Here is a 12,875-nt window from a genome sequence, read left to right as displayed (position 1 = left end):
ATGAGCAGATCTTTATCAGGTCTGACTAAGATAATCAGCCATAAAGAAGTCCTTTATCAAGGTGCATACATTTGAGAATTGATATAGTTTTTTACTTACGTCTTTCTAATGTTGTGTTCTCAAAACATGCCTTTGCCACGGAGCTCAAAATTGAGCTCAGGTGTATCCTGTTTCCAATGATCATCCCTGTGATGTTTCTGCAGCTTAATTAGAGTCCACGTGTAGTCAATTAAGTTTATTGGACATGACTTGGAGAGGCAAACACCTGTCTAAAAAAGTCCCACGGGTTGACAATGCATGTAAAAACATAAAACAAGCATGAAGTCAAAAAAAACTGTCTGTGGACCTCCGAGACAGGATTGTCGTTAAGTACAAATCTTTGGAAGGTTACAGAAAAAAATCTGCTGCTTTGAAGGTTTCAATGAGCACAGTGACCTCCATCATCTGTAAGTGGAAGAAGTTCAGAACCACCAGGACTCTTCCAAATGCTGGCCGGCCATCTAGACTGAGGGGAGAAGGGCCTTAGTCAGGGACTTGACCAAGGACTCGATGGTCACTGTCAGAGTTCCAGAGTTACTCTGTGGAGACAGGAGAACCTCCCAGAAGGACAACCATCAGCAGCAATCCACTAATCAGGGCTGTTTGGTACAGTAACCAGACAGAAGCCAGTACTTAGTAGAAGGCACATGGCAGCCTGACGGATTTTGCCAACAGGCACCTGGAGGACTCTCAGACCATGAGAAACATGGTCTGGTTTCTACTCCAAAGGTTACTCAACTACTTTTTGCAGCGAAACAGCACTATTTCACAGCACATGCCTCAGCCACGTATTCCTCAACAAAATTCAAAGTGGCAACCTTCCAAAAAACTTGCAACCAACCCCAAACCTCAGAGTTGTTTGTTCAAACTATGTTAAGCACACTGGTTTTCATTCCACACATAGATGACTATGCATTTCAAAACATGAAGTAAAACAATCATTAAGGTCTCTCCCAAACGTCATGGCAGTGGTCCGGACTAGAAAGACATCTGTGAAGTTCTGGCACAGTCCCACACTATGAAACAGGCTGCAGCTGAGAAATGCGCAGCCCTCAGAGGTTTCCAGTCAAACGGAGAAACCACGTTCAGTGTCTTGAAATCCTTCAATAGTCATCTGTAGCTTATGCGGCGAAAATATCTCCAACTGATTAGTTCTTTCTAATAATTTGAAGTTTTGTCTATATCTAAATGTGTGAAGATTTACTTCCTCCCTCTGAGTAAAATGGCACGTCATTGAGGTTTGGCACAATTTTCAACCATGGAAAATGATATTCTGAAAATAAAGTTCTGAATAAAAAGTATTGTTTCACCATCTACAGTGAATGCCAGATGTGTGGCTCTTTCCTGGAAAAAAAAAACTAAAAACAGAGGAACAAATTAAAGCGCAACAGGGACGCTGGGTGGGTTTCATGCCAGACCACCAGCTGCACAAAATGCTTTTTCAGCTCTTTAACGTGTCTTTTTGCATTACCGGCATGCCAACTAACACACCAAGTACAAGAAATGACAACTCACTATAGTTTTTTTTGACCAAACAAACCTTATTTATGGTTGAAAGTAGACCCCCAAAATGAATGTATTAATTCTGCAAATGGCCATAGTAGGGCCCCTTTAAAACATGTTCCTCCTTTCAGTGAGTCACGGAAACGCAAGCAGAAGAATTATTTGCATAACCGTTGGAACTGCATCAAAGAGAATTGGCAAAGGCACATCTACACCAGAAATCAAATGAAATCCTTCTCCTCAATGGAGATGACTCATTTTGACTCATTTGCATCACAACATGAGACAGCAGTTTTCTGTCTGACAAAGCAGACAATCCAGGGAGAGCTACGGGGGACAAGCAGTTAGCCAATCGTCACCATCCGTGGGGAATTCATCGGGCCAGAGACACAAAGGGACTGCGCCCCCAAAAAACATGTGTCTTATCCACAGAACACACGCGAAGATGAAAAGCGGAGCAAAATGTGGCGATGAGCAGATCTCGTTCCAGCTGTGCAAGTCTAAATTTGAACGTGGTTTAATTGGTTGTTTGCACAAATTTTGTGCAAAAATAACAGCAGATCTCGTTAGCTGTTATAGACCTTTTGCTGTGTTTCGCTCTTCGGGGCTTGTCATCTCCTTCTGCATTCATCTGGTATGCGTTCACACTTGCCACTTGCACGCGGTTTTGAAGGGACAACTACAGGCAGAGTGTCCTCTCAAAACGCTATTAGCAGGTGGAGTCATTTTTGGCGGGAGGGAATTATCGGGGCCTTGCACCTCTCTAATATATTTTATTTGAGAGTACGTGTTTCCATCTATTCACATGCAGTCCTCCCGAGGTAACGAGGGCGAAAACATGAGAATGGTATGAAGTTCAGAGCTAAATGTGTCACTTTGATTTGAGCAATGTGATTACAAAAATCAAAGTGATCCTAAAGCACTTCATCCTCCTCTAGCCAACAACTGCAGAAAACCATTTACCAAGTTGCAAATTATCGTAAACCCCAAAAACAATACAAATCAACACCCAATCAACAACTACTGCTAAAAACTATGACTATGAAATAAAACAAACACCCTAATCGTATGAGATCTATTGGCTTGTTTCTACCAAAGAAATAATAATAATAATCTTTATGGATAAAGAAAGATTAGTTCTAGAGGCAACTAATTCCAGTTATGTATTATTCTGAGGTATTTTTGAGGGTGTGGAGGGACGCAGTCTTTTGCATGACATTTTCTTTTGAGTATCGAAGAATACGAGGAGAACAGACACACTTTCTAGGCCAGCAGTGAGGCCTGGTTCCAGCAGAAGGCTGACTCTGCAGTCTGCAGATGGCCTTCCCGCTGGGCTGCAGGCCAGGGATTAAATAAGCTCATTTACCGGAATGGCTTGATCAGCCTAGTCCTCAGATAAACTTGGAGATGTTACTCACTGCGCCAAGACCTAAATGTTCCTAAACTGTATGTCATATCGTTGCAAGTTTGGTTAATCTGAAGTTTACAGCAGGTTTAAGTATATAAGATTATAATTAGAGAAGCTATGGACTGTTTAGTTCTGGGTTTGTTGTGTTTTATGACTTTACATTCTTTGGAAACCTGATGAAGCCCATACATTTCTTATGGATGGGGGGGTAGGAAAAAAAAGGAGGGAATGAGGAGTCAAGACTAAAAATGACAGAGCTAAAGCTTAAGAGTGCCAGTAAGAGAATCCCTGTCCTTCAGACAGGAAAGAGGAGAGGAGACTTTTGGCTGCAAGCGAGACAAGGGGGAGGAGGAGGAGAAAGCAAACACTCAAAACTGAAAGAACACAGCAGTAAGAGGGAGAGGGTTCTGGAAAGAAGAGAGTTGTTCCAGCACTAATGCAAAAACTTGGAGTCGATATTGAATTTAATAGGTAGGCAACACACTGACTAAATGTGCAGCCAATTTTTTCTCGAGGTCTTCCCCAGGCAGAACGCAAAAGATGACTGTAGTCTTGAAGCAAAAAGACAAGAGGAAGAAGTTGGGGTTTTTTTTGGAGTGCATGTCCATACATGCATTAGTCCTTGTGTTTTGCTGTTACAAAATGTGGTTTAATAGTTTAGTTTTTATTTTACAGCTGCTCACACTTGTTTTTTTTTTCGTGATTTGCATGGCCAAGAAATTCAAAGTAACTCCCCCACACATACTGTAGACACAGGAAAAAAAGAGAGCAGTGGTGATTGCCTAACACCTCGTTATGACCCATGGAAGAATGGGAGTGGACAGACAGGGCATTGAGAATAAAACTTTGGGGACTCCTACGCAAAGAAAAATTAGCTCGGAGTATCAGTCCTGTGATACCTTGATTTCTGACTGGACAAACTTTCCATTAGGGATAATCTGATCTGCTTAAAACACAGACAGCGGCTTCAACTGTGTGAATGGAGTTTACGTTCCTTCGGAAGTCAGCCACACAAACTGTGGGTTTGTGAATGAAGAGGAAGAAACGCAAAAAGAAATGCAAGCTAATGAAACAGGTTAAACAGCCGAGCTGGCAATATATACAATTAAAGAGGGAGCTTCGCTGCTAACTCCGCTGCTAACTCTGGCTCAGAAGGGTTAACATCAGGCATGAGATTAGAAACTCTGCTCGGAACAAAGACTTTCACACTCACACTTATAGTCAAGTTTCCAATTCACCTCACATACATGTTATTGGACTGTGGGAGGAAGAGAACCCACGCAGACACAGGGAGAACATGCAAACTCCACACAGAACACTTTTTTTAACAAACATCAGCGTACAGACCCAACTCAATCCAAACACACAACATTTAACAATAAACCTAAAAACCTACATGAAGAGTAAACTGCCCATAAAGTGTCCAGCCAGAAACCACAGACTGATAGCTGCAAGAAGGACTTAGCATTTATTCAGCTAGGTCTCTTTTTATCTCATACTGGACTACATTTAGGCATTAGTGCTTCAGTCAGGCTACGGCTGGTGTACTTCAGCATGCTGTATGTTGTGATCCTCTTATGGGAGTTTATGCCAGATGAGCAAGGCATGGTAGAAAAGGGATCTCTGGAGAAAAAACAAAAAGCCTTCAGTGGACTTTTCTTAATCAGGCAAGCTTCAACTAAAGTAGCAGGTACAACAGCAGGGCACGACAGTAAGTATAAATGACAGCTAACTAAACACCTACATTCCTGCTCATAATTACTTATATTAACTACATAATTACAAATGAGATTGTTTCTTTTTTTTTCCGTTACTCTTGCGACTGACTCCTCAAAAGCTCTTCCTTCTAGAAGTCAACCTTCCCACATGCAATCGTACATTCAGTCTATAGCTTTGGGAGAAATCCATAGCTAATTATGCAGCACAAGGCTGTTTTGATGCGCCGACTGCAGGCACTGAGGATGGAATCTCTGATCTTTTGACTTGAATGTCATTAGTGCTAACACCCAGCCATGACTAGCATATCAATGGTAAAGGAAAAGTCGTCAGAATGCTGAATTGGTGCACAAATTGACTGAGATCAAGAAATACGCAACACCAATTAAAAAAACCATCAGCGAATGGTCAGATGAGGAAAGCACTGCTGAGAACTCCATAGTGTTTTCACAGCAACACGTCCTTCCTCCAGAAAACCTCTGTTGTGACGTTAACTGCTCTTCATAACTGCTATCTCAAGTCTCTTAACGGGAAGCACTTCTTTGTAAAGTAACTGGTGCTATTCTCACACTCATGAATAATATAGTCCATGACATTTATAGACAGGTCAAGCCTTATGTACAACTGCAGCATTAAATCTAGAAGGCGAATGTCACTTTGGGTTGCTACTACCAACAGTGTGAAGAAAGTACATATTTGTTATTGAGGAAACAGAAAACGACATTATGCAGACTGCAAATTGAATAATAGCAGAAAACAAATTAAAAATATAAACAGCAGCCAGAACAAGAACAGTGAAAATAATTTTATCTACGTACATATTTTGTACATTGTGTTGCCTGCCTTGCGCGGAGTCCACTCTGGTACAGCAAGCACTGCGCCTAGCCGAGTTACAATTTAAGCGACTATTTTAACAGGTTACGTTCATCATTGGCAGCGTCTGTTGGCCGCAATGAATTGTGCATCGGTAGCAGCTGCAGGCGTTAAACTACGGAAAGCAGGGAGTAAAGGAAGATACAAACAAGTACAAGTTCATTCAACTGTGCTGCCAGCCCAGCCAGTGAAAAAAAAGGGAGCAAGATGAAACCACACACACACACACACACACACACACACACACACACACACACACACACACACACACACACACACACACACACACACACACACACACACACACACACACACACACACATTGTGATGCCACTAGTTCCATACATAGTAAAATGTATTTTTGTTCTGAAGTCTTACAAGTTGAAGTTGAACCTTCATTAAAATGTGTATGCAACGACTGAGAAAGGATAACAGGATGGGGAATTGTGTGTGTGTGTGTGTGTGTGTGTGTGTGTGTGGTGGGGGTGGGGGTGGGGGTCATATAGAGGAGAGGATGTAAGGTGAGGACACAATGGCTCGGTTGTTGTAACGATGAGTATGCATGAAGCACAGTCAGAGGGCCAGCGCCGAGTTTGGCAGGCCTGCAGGCAATTCAGGAGAAATTAGGATTAGGAGGTGGACTCAGAGCTCCCAGTGGCGAGGCCTTGTGATTCCCATTAGCTGCGTTGGAGCTTATGATGGTAAGCAGGCACGCAGGGAGGGGACAGCCAGGCCTCTGCTAGGTAGCGATGGGCACACCGACGACTTCTCGGTGTGCAGCGTTGCGCCAGCAAATGGCGAAAGACGGCCAGCAGTTGATGAAACACCACTTTTTTTCGGTTTCTACCCGTTGCATCAAACACCACAGCGCATTGTGCAGCCAAGCGGTTGACAAACACTAAAATACGGGCAGTTTTTGGAATGACTATACACTCTGTGAGTCTTTCCACACTCCCACAGACGGCCATGACGGCTTGACGGTCAGAGTTTCACATATGCAGTAGTAGGGTGTACAGCAGGCGTGGGCAAACTATGGCCCGGGGGCCATATTCGGCCCATTAAGCTTTTTAAATCGAACTTGAAGAAATTGTATTAATAGTAAGTAAATAATAATCTAGCTGTATTTCATTAATTTTTTCACTGTTTTAAGAGTCATTTTTTTTTTTAAAAAAAGAGCTAAATACTGTTGGGCTTCAAAGACATATTTTGTTGTAACGCTTTTGATCATTTTCAATTGACATTAAAGCACACGTTCTCTACATGTTAATTTCCCTGAGGGAGTCATCCCAAAGGGATCAATAAAGTCTCTATCTATCTATCTATCTATCTATCTATCCCATGATATATTTTTCTTCTCCGGGTCACCAAAACACTCCATCCATCTGCTCCTGCTCCAGCCCCTCTGTCAAATTTCAGAACCTACTGTGGCCCACCAGTCAAGAGGCTTGTCCACCAATGGTCTACACAGGCACAACTCAACACAGCGTGTAAGAAGTGAGCGCAATTGCCTCAGGAATGCGGAGGGAATAAAAACAGGAGGGAAAAAGTTCCGTGCTTACCGTAGGAGCTAAAGCTTTCTTAATGTGGAGAAACTAACAGGCAGCTTCATCTGCACGAGCCCACCCACTGCAATCAAGACCTTTATGGGTTTCAGTGGTTTGCTACCAGACCTATAAAATCTCTGTCTCATTAACTCATCCCGCTCTCCCCAAATGTCACCATCCTACATTCCACTTTGCTGTTGCTGCCACTTCTGCTGGAAGCCAGGGCTTCACGCTGAAAGAGCTGTAATCCATGCTAATTCAGCTCCCCAGCGTTGCATCTCAGAGTTTATTTTTGAATCGGGAGCGTTGAAATTTATTTGCACTTTGAGGCTTGCTCGCAGGCCCTACTTTTATCCGACGCAAAATGCACAGCTGAGGAGAGACGGAGCGGCGGTGGCCGCAAGACGCCCGAAAATACACCAGGCTGGCTCCCCCGTCTGGGAACTCTGCAAGGGAAAATAGCCCATCTAAGGCGCTAGAATGTTTCCTTTGTTTGTTTGCATGCGAAGAAAAGCTTTGTTTCTCCTCTTTCCATGTTAAGTCATTCATCCCCCGATCAATGTTAAAAAAAAAAACTAGACTTGCATTTTTAATTATGGAAATAGTTACTCTCCTCTATAGCAAATTTTCTACAGAATATTAGATGATACCTGGTCAAGCTATTACTGTAAATGATATAAATGGAATAATTCAACAAATGTGATTGATTTCACTTCAAGTTTTCTGACCTAATTTTCTATGTAGACTCTAAACAGGTTTAGTTTTGACTTTTAAATGGCACAGCAGCACCGTTTAGTTCATTTAAAACACAAAACATTTCCGGCCTCCAATTTTCGAGAGAATTTCCGTGTACATATTGAGCTTGTTTCCACGACTGTAGCTGTGTTTCCATTACAGTTTTACAGACATACAGATACAATTGCGATTTGCAGGTGTTTTCACTGAATGGTGTGAAGCGCATAAGCTGTAATTCTCATAAAATCTCATCCTGCGAGACCACACTTTGAGGAGGATGGAGGTACAAAACATTTTGCGTTTGAAGTTAACCCGATCACGTCCGGTGACGTGTAAATGCGAAAAAGTCTTTCCAAGCGATATACCTCTATAGCGATCCGTCTAAAAAACCACCTCATGAGAGCATAAAAACCTTTTAGCGATATTTGAGGTTTTTAGACGTTCAGGTGTTTCTATTACCAGTTTTTTATTGCGATATTTAGGTTTTGAGCCACTCTAGGGGTGATGAAAACGCAGCTGGCGTTTAGGGGGAAAAAAATCTGATTGATATTTCCATTCCATGGGACACTTTAGCGTTGCTCATTTTGTTTTTAAGAGTCATGTCTTAATACTGTCTCGGGAGTCTGCTGCCTATTGCACAACTCACGACGTGAACCAAGCAATAACTAATCAACACATTTTAACAAAAAAAAACAACACATTATTCCGAAGGATTTTGCCCCAGGCAACGCTGATGATTTACACAAAACAAACAAACAAGCAAATAAAGAAAGATTGCTTGGCTTTTACACAAAGCAGAAAGAAATAGAACGTGAAAATGTCATATAGTTAATGTTAATGGAGCCAAATGGCTGAGCAGGTCTCATAATGTGGAACTCAGAAAAAGGAACAAAATGGTGACCACCACCACCACCACCACCACCACTGACATGTCAAAACTCTTTTGCAGTTGAGGGTGTGAAAGGGCCGGGGGAGGACAGCGAGTTGAGAAACAGTCACTGTGATAAGAGCGTGTTGAGGCATCACATGTGTGGGCGGGTGACTTCCTGTGTACGGGTTTGACAAGGAGAAGCATGACTGATTCAGAAATACAGACTTTCTGACAGTCACTTACACGGAAACATCTAGAACGGCTTTGGCTTCACAAGATAACTGAGGTCTCTTATGTAATAGCACAAACACGGGGATTGTCATTTGTTGAAACGTTGAAAAATCGTCAGGCCGCTGAGGAAAGTGTCAGGTTATCTGCCCATAAAAAAAGATTCTTGACAGTGTTTGATACCTTTTCAGATTCTAAGTGGAACCAAGAGGAAGGCTATAAAAAGAGCAAGAAATTCCATTGGATTGGATTGACTCGCATGGCATTTATAGGATGGAAAGTGTCACTCTCTCTGTCAGAATTCAGCAGGAGAATTTCAAGAGAAGATAAAAATGTCGACCGGTTTAAATGCTACAAATGCTAAAATGTCCATCACCGTTTAAAGAACTTAAGACAAAAGTGTTGTTGTATTTCTTTCCCTTTTTTATGAATTGTATGATTACGGAATCCATATATATATTGGCATTTGCTGTATTGTAGAATTACGTTTGCTTTTGTTTGTTAGCGTTTGTTGGCTGTCAAGAATGTTTTTTATATTTTTGTCTTTGAGTACATGTAAAAAAAAAATATATATATATATATATATACATATATATATATATATATATATATATATATATATATATATATATATATATATATATATATATATATATATATATATATATTCCGTCCACTCCTCCCACCAAACATAACGCGCCATTTCCACTTCAAGTGTACTGGTCATGACCCCGTACGTCACATCCAGTGATGTGTAAATGCGAAAAAGTGTTTCCATGTCACTTTTGCAATATAACTCTACATTGAGACATCTGAAAAACCCTTTTTGTGATATTTGAGAGGTTTTTCGAAGTTTCTGTGTTTTTATTACCAATTTCTCATTGAAATATTTAGGTTTTGTGCAATTCTAGGGGTAATGGAAACACAGCTATTTACTCTTAGTTTGACAACTGAGAGCCCAAGAGATTATCAAAAAAAAAAAGCAAACATTTCTCCTGAATGTAAACTGCTGTCCTTCTTTACAATGAACAAAATGTGCCACTGAGTGGATGATTCAGCTGTTACTGCCATGACAGTTTAACATATATCTGTGTTGTCAAGAACTGCTGCTCGACTTCCGCTGCTCTCCACGTACCTCGAGGTGGGTGCATTCTGGGCTAGAAGTCAATACACATATCTGCCTTTTTGCCACAATATGGTGACGGAGCCCAGAGAAACATTCTGTCCCGAGTGTCCTCTATATATAGACGTTGTTTTTGTCAGGCTTGTGCATTTTAGAAGGCAACGCACCATCATTTCAGCAGGATAATTTGGCAAAAATAAAACTTGTGCAAAAAGTTTCTTTAAGCGTGAACGGTGTTGAGAGAGGAGAGCGTTCCAGGGAGCAACGGAAGCACGAGGGTCGCTGAGCCTGTTGCGATACATTTAACAATCAGAACAAAGTTAACCAGGCAGCACACAGGGGTTCCATGCTTTGCACATGCAGGAACAGACTGAATTTTTAAGAGATGGGGCTACAGAACACAGTGATCTTTGTGCAGCATGAGAGTGAATTCAGATATAAGTTTGACATGCCGCATTTCTTTTTTTTTAAAGCAACGTTAAATATCATATTTACATAAGTTACGCCGTTAAAAAAAAATGAAAAAAGGGGGTTTGTTTGTGCCAACAAATTAATATCCAGTTTAAATAATTCTATGAGCTGGATATTAGAGAGTGAGAGCGAGAGTGTGGGTTTCCTTTCTTTTTTTTTTCAATGATGAACAAACAGAAAATGTATGGACACTCCCTGGGTCCTCAATAGGAAGTGATTCACAACCCTAGACGAGGGTAAAAACAATCAGACATTTTACCTCATTAAAGTGTGAGAATGGGGTCACATGTCAGATTGTTATGAAATCAAACAGAGGACCAAATGTAGTTTTTCTTTTCACTCTGTAATGCAAGCTTTCACTGCTAAGACGGTGAACTGCATAAAGTCAAGTGCAACAAAGTGTGTGTGTGTGTGTGTGTGTGTGTGTGTGTGTGTGTGTTGTGTTATTGGATCATTTTGCAGGAAGTCTCAGCTGATTCTTTGTCCTGATCAAGATTGAACAAAGTGCTAACAACAAGCCCGGAAACTTTATGCCGTTACGAAAGGCTTTCGATTCTTGTGAATACAAGGTCACATGGTTCGGGTCTGCAGCACGACCGTGCCTCGACACGTCAGCCAACAAGCTGTTTACGCAAAAAAAAAAAAAAGAAAAAGAAAAAAGGAGTGGGGGGGACAGTTCTTCTGATGTGGAAACTGGCATTACAAGCTGCATTTCCATTGAACCTGGAATTGCGCAAAAGATAAACATTGCAATAAAAAACTGGTAATGGAAACACTTAAAACTTCAAAAAACCTCTCAAATATCGCTAAAAGGTTTATACGCTCTCACAAGGTGGTTTTTCAGACACTGAAATAGCGGCATATCGCAAGCGTGAATTGGAAACACTTATTCACATTTAACTGTCACCGGACGTGACGTACGGGGTCACGTGACCAGTTCACTTCAAGTGAAAATGCGCGTTATGTTTGGATGAAGGAGGAGACAAAATATTTTTTACAAGTCATCAAAGAGAAAATATAAGAACCATTGTTAACAAACAAAAGCAAATGTAATTCTCGTAAAATCTCGTCTTGCAAGATTTTACGAGAATTACTGCTTATGCACTTCACACCATTCAATGGAAACACCTGCAAGTCACAATTGAACTTTGTCCAAATTTTAGAAATATCATTTTTATTTTTGCGAAAAAATGTAATGGAAACGCAGCTAGTGTTATATAGCTCTGTGCAACATCAGGGGGTCAGATTGGGCTCTTGTGATTTGTCGGATGTGTCGTCTATAATGACTTTGTCAGTGATCAGTGATATCGGTAACGACTCCACCACAGATCCCAGCTATGGGCAGCAGTAAACAGACTTCACTGAGAACACATGTCGGTCTTCATTATGTCCCGGCTTGATTGATGTGTGTGGGTGGATTTGTAACTAATGCGTTCCTTTGTAATGGGAGTACTGTTTGCGCTCTGTGATTTGCGTGTAAGCAATCAAGACTCTTGGAGAATTACACACACCCTTGTGCGCGACTGTCTAAACATGACAAAATCATCGAGGGCAAACATCGCACAAAGGTGAAGGCAGTACATGGCAGGTCGACCCACTGAAGTGCTGTGCGGTGAACTGAGGCAGGTCAAAGGTCAGCCAATCGTGAGGGACTGACGACGACAAAAAAGGTTGCCAAGCCCCTTTCTCGGTCCAACACCTGGTCACAAATGGTCATGTGAATAATGTGTGCTGAGTTACAGAGCCGTCTGCCTGCTTCAGTTGAACAAGAAAAAGCTGAAAAAACCACGAGCACATTTAACCTACTTCAATAGCACCGCTTTCCAGACGAAAGAAAACCACTTTAGAAAATGCCGAGATATACAACTGAAACCCGCAGCAAAACACAAAAGGCAATCAAAAAGACCTCACAATATAAGATCTACATCATACCTTCATCTGCTTCAAAGGTGTGCAAAGGGTATAAGAGTTCCTAATGTCTTAACTGACTGAATAAGAGAGAAAACCGCTACTAAACCTTAAGAATTCACTTCCATTTGGACACCGCGATGCAACGTTGCCTTTTACCATACAAACCATGTATGGTAAAACCAGGTGGTGTTTTAAACGCTGATGTACACAACCAGTCAAACGTTTGGACACACCCTATGAATTTAATGTATTTTCTTTCATTCTCATTACTATTGACATTGCAGTTTCTCACTGAAGGCATAAAAACTACTTATGAACACACATGGAATTATGTAGGAAACAATGAAAGTGTAAAATAACTTGTTTAGAGTTATTTAACGTGTTTTTCTTTGCTACATAATTACATCTTTTGATGTCTTCAGTATCTATCTGCAGTGTAGAAAGCTGTAAAGA

At 41.2% G+C, this 12,875-nt stretch overlaps 1 protein-coding gene across 1 annotated transcript in view; it reads right to left on the bottom strand.

Annotated features, from left to right (window-relative positions):
- Positions 1-12,875, bottom strand: part of LOC142882482 (chondroitin sulfate synthase 1-like) — a 36,044-nt gene that overhangs the window by 19,573 nt on the left and 3,596 nt on the right. The gene's annotated exons all lie outside the window — the stretch shown is intronic.

The sequence above is a fragment of the Nelusetta ayraudi genome, unplaced genomic scaffold (assembly GCF_046127955.1).
Source record: "Nelusetta ayraudi isolate G7.1 ecotype Tasmania unplaced genomic scaffold, CSIRO-AGI_Nayr_v1 ptg000289l, whole genome shotgun sequence".
Taxonomy (NCBI): Eukaryota; Metazoa; Chordata; class Actinopteri; order Tetraodontiformes; family Monacanthidae; genus Nelusetta; species Nelusetta ayraudi.
Note: the sequence above shows the minus strand (reverse complement) of the source record. Positions and strands in the feature narration are given on the sequence as shown.